Genomic DNA, 6,013 nt, shown 5'->3' with positions numbered 1-6,013 from the left:
GTTTAAAGGTCTGGTTTGAGAGGGAATTACACAGGGAGAAAAACTGGTTCGTGTGGCCGACTTAGCCATTCTGGGCTGAGCGCCGCAGCGCAGCAAGGGAGCGCCGTGGCCCTTGGCGTTTGGCAGGCAGGGAGCCTCTCTGTCTGGTGGCGCGCCGCAGCGCAGCAGCAGAGGGGGGCCGCGGCCCATAAGGCCAAATTTGCTAGAAAGAGGATTTTAGCTTAGGGATTCAAACCATAGGCCTCGGGGTTGGACCTAGTACCCGGTTGGGTAGTATTTGAGGTCTCGAGGGCTGGGATTTGGTTTGGGAACCCTCGGTTATCATTTTTATTGATAAATTCTATAATTTGGTTATGACCAGGTGACCGTCAAGGATTTTAAAGGTTGATCGTTCTCAGGGTTCGTTCATATAATTATTCTCACTCGAACCAGAGGTAAGAAAACAGTGTATGAATACAGTTGCACCCTGTATAGATATATGGCATGCATGGTTTGATATTTGAGGCATGCTAGTTGATATATGTGGACATGGATTGCATATTAAATGCTATTGAACGCTGATTATCTGCTTAAGACATTGATTAGTCAGGGACCGACTCTAAAGTCGAGAATTATGCATTGAATGGCTCTATAGCATTAATGCCAGACTGACCCTAGGGTCGAGAAACTTATAAGCGCTTGCCTGGCTTACAACCAGATGAATATAGCCAAGGTATATGACCCCGGTGACTGTTTGTCACATGGCTAAGAGACGTTGTCCATAGTTTCGACTCCAGAGTCGTGAGGAAGGTTATGTTGGTGACTAATCACCTTGCACCTGTCCTAAACGAATTTATAAATGAAACATTTATAGATTAAGCCCTGGTGACCCTATCGTCACATGGCTAGAGGGAGCGATGCTCATTATTGTGACTTTTGGTTATTGTCACCTATTTGTTGGACTGATAGTCCTGAAGGAATAACTATGATTATTGTTGATATTATATCATGCTATATTGTGTTTTCTTGCTGGGCCTCGGCTCATGGGTGCTATGTGGTGCAGGTAAAGGGAAGGAAAAACTTGGCCAACCCTGAGTGGAGAGCTTGGGCGATGTGACGCACATACAGGGCCGCTTGACCGCCACGGTCAAGGAGTTCTCAGAGGGACTAGGGGTTTACCCTATTTTTGCCGCTTAGGCCGGCGGAGATTGTATATTTGGAACTGTAGCAACTCTTTTGTAACTTGAACTACTTGTAAACATTTTAAAAAGGCTCATGAGCAGTTTATTTACTTAATGAAACGTACCCTTTCCTTTTTATTGGTTTTTCACCTTAATCTGTTAATGGTACCTAGATCACATTTTTAGCCAAAGGACTCGGGTAGCGGGTCAAATTTCCGGTTCACCGTTCTCCGTAACTGTTCTGGGGTAGCCAGAGCGTTACAGGTCTCCCCCTGAGCGAGCATGGTTGCCACCTCCTACTGGTTCCCCCCTATGAGAGTTAAGGCGATCTCGTAGGTCGCCCCTCGAGGTAGCTTGAGGACTCTGTGCCGAGCTTAAGCGTTGACGCAGGTCTCCGCCAGAAAGGTCGCTCCGGCGACTGCCGGTCCAGTAGCTCCCGTTAGAGAAGCTCGGAGTCCGCCTCTAGGGGTGAGGATCCGGGCTCCCTCTTGTCGCCCTGCTATGTTGGGAAGGTCCTGCGGATGGCGGGTTTCTCCTGCTGCTTCCATAAGCTGGAATATCTCGGATAGGCTGAGGAGGAGACGGATATCTTATTGGTGATGTAAGATGCCTGACTGGAGATGCGATCCTGGTTCCGTCAGGGCGGATCAAGTTAGGTGGGGGCCTTTCGGTCCCTCCAACCTGCGGGCCCCGCGCCTGGCGATCTAGATGAGGCGCAGGACGGCTGGTGGGGACGGGCTGATGCTGTGAGCCCTCCCCGGATCTCTTTTTGGAATTCCCTCGAGCCCTTCTGGGCGCGCTCGAGGCTGGCTAGGAGCTGGGAGTTGAAGTTCGGACCGAGCGGCTATACCGTTGTTTGGCTCTAGTCATTTCTTCGAAGTTTGCCTCTCGACGGTGCGATGAGGGAATAGAGTTGGATGTCGGAGGTCTATCCGAGCGGCTAGGCTTGGACCGATTACCCCGGCAGGACTTACGAGTCTCGCCTTGCCACTTTCCGACGTTAGCGTCGGTTGTAAGAGAGGGTAGTCGGGCCAACACCTCCTTAATCTGCTGACTAGCTTTCGCCAGTTGGCTCCTCAGCTGAACGTTCTCCATTTCTACCGCAGTGTAAGAATCTGGGTTTGGATTAGGTGGCCGGGGCGCCAAACTTCCAGTGTCATCCTGGCCAACCGGCTGCTTGCCCTGCCGCTGTTGGACCTCAGGATTTTGCTCACCAGAGATGGCAGCATGATGAGCCTCCTGCCCATCATGTTGTTCTGCCTCGTTACCGTGTCTTGATTGAGTGGTCACCATAGTTGGATGTTTGCGATAGCACCAATCTAACTAGCTCTCATTGAAAGCACCAAACTGTTGACGCGGTTCTTCGCCAATAAGTAATTAAGAAAATAAGAGGAAGGGATTAGTGCTTAACAATGAACCGAAATAGATGAATGATCTTTTAAATGGACTGGGGACACAATTACGTTTTTTAGGTGGTTCAAAGGTTAAAATCTTTCTACTCCACCAGCCAATATTATTGCTATATGCCTGATATTCTTTACATGGTATTTCCTTACAATATCGAATCCAACCCCTTGCAACTCCCAGGGTCTCCATATTTATAGGAGAGGGCACCTGGGAGTTGGTAAGGGGGGTCATCCCGTGACCTTCTTGCCTATCATGTCACTTCTGTGACATTCATGATTAATTCTTAAAACCTGACACATGAAGTGTGGTCTAATCAATAGGTAAGGGGGATATTGGGCCGCACGGCCCAACCCAGTCGTGGGTGCCTGAACACACACGTTCACGCTGCGTGTCCGAGAAGTCAGGGATATATCAGACACGTGATGTCTGATATATGCACGTTTACCTTGCGTGGTTGACTTTATAAAAGGTCATAGCCTCCAACTCCAGCTCGTACCACGAGCTGGATGCCTCCTCGACCTGTGGCCTTCACAGTCCTGACTCGGTCCTTAAGTAATCTTGGCGAACCTTTGGATACCCCGAGCTAACGAGGTAGGACCTGACGACAACAGCTCCGGTCATGGGGGATCCACGTGGCTGATATAATTAGGTCGTATCTCAGCTCGCTAATAGCCCGTTGGAAAATTAGGGCGTACAATCCTTAACACACAAGCTAAGCTGTCATGAATCTTTCCACCTTCCATATTCATTTTCTTGCATCAAGCTTAAAATAAAGGAGTGAGCCTAATGTCCAGCAAGGAAAATCTACTATCAACATATATATATTATAAATCATAAACATAAAACTATAATATAAACATATACTATAAAACATATGACTATAAAAAAACATATATCATATAGGACTACAATATTAATGGTCATTAACTCATTAAACATGACATGTGATAAAACCATCTAGGTCCGCTGTCTACTAATCGAGGTAGGTTAGATCACATGGTAGTAAATGATAACCCATATAGGTCATCTGTCTACTAATCGAGGTAAGGTAAATCATAACTCTAACCCATGAAAATGATAAATATTCTCGGGGTTTGCTATCTAAGCAACTATAAGTCCAAATGACTACAAAACATATTTATACATATATATACATATCATAACATAAAACATATAATAACATAAACATATAAACACATATAATCTATCTTATTTTTCTTACCGAAAACCGAGATATTTGGGAACAAGAACGAGATTAGAACACTCCTAAAAACAAACAGTAAGAAGGGTGAGTATCTCAAAAGAATAAAGATGAAAATGGAACTAAACCATCAAGAAGAAACTTACCGAGAAAAACCTTTAGTTTTCAAGAAAATTAAACACCTAATCAAGAATCATAAACAAGAGTTAGGATTTGAAAGAAAATATAAGAAAACTAAAGAACCATAAAGAACTGAACTTAGAGATAAAAATACCTTGAATGATCTTATGAATTGATCTAAACCTCAATACCGAAATCTCACTATATCTCACTTCCCAAGTGTTTAGAAAAGCTTAGAACGATAAAGCTTTTAACCCAAAACCCAAGTGTTTCTCTCTATAGTAACACTAGCAACTTGGAGGCTCTGAAGACTGCTTGAAGAATGAAGAAAATAACTGAGTACTAGGTCTTATTTATAGAGTTCAAGGAGTGAAACTAACCCCTTTTAATTTGAATAAATAAATGATTATAAAATGAAAAAGATTTGAATTTTCGTTCAACAGATGCCCGTCAAAATCGTTCAAAGGCAAGTCCAAGTGGTTAAGGCTATTTTTAAATTCAAAAATCCTCAAAATTCAAAAATACATCACCAGGGGCGATATATCGCCTACCCTAGGTGATTTATCAGCTCCACCATAATCTCGAGCCTCGTTCGTACGCTCGTGCAAAGTCGACGTGTTTTCTGTATCTTCCGTAGGCGATATATTGGCCCCTAAGTTGCGATATATCGACATACATTGATACATCAAACATGTATTTGCACTTTTTCAGCATATTTTGAATTGGATAAACAACTTTGACTGAGTCTAAACGTGATCCTAACAGTTTCTGGAAGGTTCTAGAGCTTCTAGATCTTTCTTTTATTAAAACTATCCATAAAAAATACTTAAATCCTTAATAAACATAATTATGACAAGTGTCATGCTCTTATTGATTCTATCTAAAACTTAGGTTATAATAAATAATATTTCTATGACCAGCAATATTAATCAAACCTTATGTTATAATTAATATTCTTAAACTATAGGTTAAACTTATAAAATCCATAATTGTTGCTATGAGCTTCCAACTAAGTCCCGACTTGAACCAAAATCCATGGTAACTAACATACTACAAACTAATACTAACTACTACTACTATCTAGCTAAGTAAAATTCTGGAACACTACATAAACAACTTTCATGGAGCCTTAAACACTCTTAATTTATGTCACGTGTCAATTGATGTAAACACAAACAACTGTATACAAATATTTGGAGGTATAAAACATTAAAACAAATGTCCAAATTCTCCATAGAAACTTAGAATTTTGCTTATTAGGAAAAAAAAAACTTAAAGGATTGAATTGCTACTACTTTTTAAATTTAAGAGCTTAATTGCAAAAAAATAATCTCAATTAATGAATTACCAAATTGCAAAAAATTCAAGGGCGCCTATACTAAAAACCCTCTTTTATAATAGTTTATTATTCACTCAAAATAATTATACGAATTTGCGGCATAAATACCCATTTTGTTCATTTTGTTGCTAATAAGTACCCAATTTTTAAAAATTGCGGCATAAATACCCATTTTGTTCATTTTGTTGCTAATAAGTACCCAATTTTTAAAAATTGCTGCATTAATACTCAAAATTCCACTTTTTAGACTCTGCCGTTGGTACCCACTTAACAGAGTTACTATTAAGGACACGTGTACTGTCCTGATAATTCTTCTTTTTTTCACCTAATTAATTAAGAAAATACATAGAACTAATTAAAATAAAAATTAGTACTCTAAAGTCTTACAGACAGATGACATCTGATAGTAAGTACTCTAAAGTTTCCTCTTGGACTTTTTATCGGGCTAAAAATAAAGCTAGACACATTATTGATGGTACTTATTGTATTTTCTTAATTAATTAGGTGAAAAAAAAGAAGAATTATCAGGACAGTACACGTGTCCTTAATAGTAACTCTGTTAAGTGGGTACCAACGGCAGAGTCTAAAAAGTGGAATTTTGAGTATTAATGCAGCAATTTTTAAAAATTGGGTACTTATTAGCAACAAAATGAACAAAATAGGTATTTATGCTGCAATTTTTAAAAATTGGATACTTATTAGCAACAAAATGAGCAAAATTGGTATTTATGCCGCAATTTTTAAAAATTGGGTACTTATTAGCAACAAAATGAACAAAATGGGTAT

The sequence above is a fragment of the Humulus lupulus genome, chromosome 2 (assembly GCF_963169125.1).
Source record: "Humulus lupulus chromosome 2, drHumLupu1.1, whole genome shotgun sequence".
In the NCBI taxonomy this organism is placed as follows: domain Eukaryota; kingdom Viridiplantae; phylum Streptophyta; class Magnoliopsida; order Rosales; family Cannabaceae; genus Humulus; species Humulus lupulus.
Note: the sequence above shows the minus strand (reverse complement) of the source record.